Genomic DNA, 3,638 nt, shown 5'->3' on the forward strand with positions numbered 1-3,638 from the left:
CAAAACAAAAAGATGCACCTGCAACAGCCATACATCCTCACACACACACACACACACACACACACACACATACTACATACTGTAGCCCCTTAAATATGCATATGCATTCAGCGACGACATTGAAAGTTCTGTATGGAAAATTAGAGTTATTATATTCTATCCTGTTCTATGGGAAAAAAAAACACAGCTCAGTCTCACACACGGTCATGGCATTTAAAATGTCATAGAAGTATAAAATATACCTCAATGCATTTTCACTTGAAGTGCAAATGTATATAATAAAAGAGAAGAGAAAATTATTTGTATCCTTTTTAAATAAGGAAACCAATAAAATGTGGTGGAAGAAGTCCTATCACATCATAGCCCAATACATATATGAATAAACTATTCTATTTTTCTGTGAATATTCTATTCTCAAGTGTGTGTTTTGTGTGTTTGGAAGCAGGAAAGCCTGACCGCTGGTGGGTGACTCCTCCCACCATGATTTTGTGGTGGATCTCAGTACCAGGAATTCTTTGCTCCAAGATCACTTTCCCCCTGAGGTCTGTCCTCTGTCCCGTTGGGAGTTTTTAGTCTGAGCCAGATTGGTCCAGTCTTCACAGTCAACACACACACACGCACATGCGCACACACGCACATGCAAACACACATGGACAAATGCACACACTCAGATATTAAAAACACAACCAAACACAGCTCTAGAGTCCTCCTGGTGCATTTGCCCTAGCGATAGCCAGTGAGTCAGCCGTTACCCAGGTGCATCCGCCCTGTCCGATCACTAATAGGATCCCACCCACTTCTTGGGTGTTCGGCTCGGGTTTATTGTTGTGCGGCCCTATTAGGATCCCTAAGTTGTGTTGTCTTCCTTTTCTGGGGGTTTGTTAGAAGAACAGGGCGTTCCTCTGTAGACGTGAGCCCACCTTGAAGGGAGCCAATATGGGAGCCAGGGAAGACCCTCGCTGATGGTCCCTAGATGTCGTGCCCGTCCAAGCCGCGGTGAGATTTAAGACTCTGACCAGCCCCAGCAGAGTGGGGTAATAGTCAGAAACATGTATCAGTACTCCGTGAACCACACCCTTCCTCTTTAGGAAAGGACTATGGACAAAGCCCACTGCCCGGACTCCGCCTTACCAGTAGGTCCCTTTGCCTCCCATGCCAGTTACTGCCCCCAGAAAGTGGCCACCCCTCATTATCAGATGAGTAGAACAGCACCGAGTTGTGATAGAGGCCCCTGCTGTGCATTTCTTGGATTACTTCCCCAACTCTCTGGTCCAGGCAGCTCAGCATGGCCACATGGTAACCCCTCAGATGTTTGTCTATGGTATTGTAGCGGTGCAGGAAATGGTCAGGAACTTGCAGGAGGAATACCAAGAGTGGCTTGCTTGGGTCATGGTCCCTTAGGATCTGTTTGACTCTGGGTGGAGGGAGAAGAGATTCTTAAGTTTCAACATACGTATATTTTGAGTGTCTTTAATTTAAATACGGAAGTATCTATCAACATGGCTCTTCATGGCTCATGGCATCTATCAGCTGGTTGATATGGCGAAAATATTATGTCATTGTTCATGCTATGTGATGGTATTTACAATATAAACTCTTAACAAGAGGTTTTCATAGGTTGTTCTCCAAATAATCCATTCATTCTTCAATATCCTGCACAGCCCTTGTGAACATGGATTAATAGATATATCATCACTTTAACTTCCAAAAAACGGTGTAACTTAATTAACCTATGTAAACAATTGTTCTGGCTCAGCGCCAGGGAATGAGGAAGAGGAGGCAGACGGAGGCAAAACAGCGCCAGTTGGCGTGTTTATTAAGTCTCTCAAAACAAAGGTGGCTCATTAGCCGAAAAAGAAACTCAGGGCTCGCAGGCCGATATATACATATAAATAGTTCTGGGTTATCCGTGGGTCCCCGCTTCCTGGATCACCAGTTGTCCATGTCGGATCGTGCCTCTCAGGCTGATTTGCCTGCACGCCCATCCTACTGCGGGGACACACACACACAATTGTGTGTGCCTTCCTGTTTCCCTGTCTTAGTCCTCCACAACGTATAAGGTGATAATAAATACCAGTGTATAAAAAGTGTGATAATCAATGCGCTGTCAGATGATATTGTAATCATGTGATAGAGAGAAAGACATGTAGCCAAAATAGTGAAGTGTATACATTAAACAGGATGCTGACCTTTCTACGTAAAGCAAAGTGGAGTAGTTTCCTGTCACTTCCCAGCCCGGCATCTCTCTGTCGTGCAGGTGGAAGCCACACGCTTCAGCCCTGTCGCAGCTCTGATATGAGAAGTGGTCTCCGCTGCCAGTCCACGTGCCCGGGAAACTTTGGAACCCATGCCTGGTGGGCGGGCAGCCCGGCCCGACAGAACCCCAGGTGCCACTTGCCCACCATATTGGTTGCATAGCCGGCTTCTGCCAGCAGCTCAGGCAGGGTGGGAGTGTCCGGGGGCAGGCGGAGCGGCTGGCGAGGCCGGATGATCGAATGCTGGAGGCCGGTACGTATTTGGTTTGCTGACACAGCAGGAGATAGATGGAGTGGGGAAGGAGAAGGGAAGTGAAACGCTGTTGTGTTTTGTAGGAAAAATGTCCCGAAGAGAAGGTCCACATAAATTAAAAATGTTTATTAGTAATTGACGGACTGATTTCATGTTAATGGATTTCGATAACCTATTGATATGGAATAACTGTTTTAAAGAGGACACCTTTAGAAACAAAGTATCATTTTACAGCTTGATCTTCTTTGTATGAATGAGGTTATGCTATACGTATATATATATATATATATATATATATATATATATATATTTTTTTTTTTTTTTTTTTTTTTTTTTAATCCTACAGAACCACAAACGAACCAGAACCACAAAAGAATAGAAGATTGATTTAAATATATTTTTATAGATGACTAGACAGGAGAAGACTTTTACACACTTACCGACCAGTAATGAGCTGAATACGTGAAGGCGAGCAGATGGGCCAAACGTAATAATTTTCCAGTTTCACACCCTCTCCAGCCAACTGGTCTAGTACCGGCGTGTGTATATCGGAGCCATGATATCCAATGTCCCCGTATCCCTGGTCATCCTCCATAATGAATATGAGGTGCGAGGAGCCGGGCCCGGGGAGATTCCCAGACTCTGCAACGTCATCCAGAAACTCAGCATTGGAGGAGCAGCCGAAGCCGCCCAGCAAGGCCAACAGGAGGAAATACAAACACACAGACATCTCCGGTACTGGTCCAGTCCCTGCCTGCTTAGGTCTGATTGTTTGCTCTTTTGTATCTTCTCTCCAGCCAATGGATCTGGAGCAAAAACGTTGCTACCTGCTCGTTCAAGGAGAGAGTCCGAACGTTTGGTTTGCTCTTGAGTTCTAATCATGCAAAATGGCCTTTCTGTATATCTCCTATAGTGCTGTGAGTCACTGTGGTCCTGTCATGCCATTGGCTGTCGAGAATGGAGAAATGTCAATAGCTGTAAGATGGAAAAGAAGCTGGTAGTGTACAGTATGTGTGTATTTAGTGGAGGGGAGGGTTGAGAGAGGCATCTACCTCACAGTAACTTGGCACATTCCACAAAGCGTACACACACACACACGCACGCACGCACGCACACACACACACACACAC

The 3,638-nt window shown here is 45.4% G+C and overlaps 1 pseudogene across 1 annotated transcript; it reads right to left on the minus strand.

Moving 5' to 3' along the window:
• Window positions 1–847: 847 nt before the first annotated feature.
• Window positions 848–3,238, minus strand: LOC307242062 (arylsulfatase I-like; annotated as a pseudogene). The gene is made up of 3 exons: window positions 2,949–3,238; window positions 2,190–2,524; window positions 848–1,414 (listed from the first exon to the last, which is right to left on the minus strand). The product of its transcript is annotated as an arylsulfatase I-like (transcript).
• Between the last annotated feature and the right edge of the window lie 400 nt (window positions 3,239–3,638).

The sequence above is a fragment of the Zeus faber genome, assembly GCF_960531495.2.
Source record: "Zeus faber genome assembly, chromosome: 16".
Taxonomy (NCBI): Eukaryota; Metazoa; Chordata; class Actinopteri; order Zeiformes; family Zeidae; genus Zeus; species Zeus faber.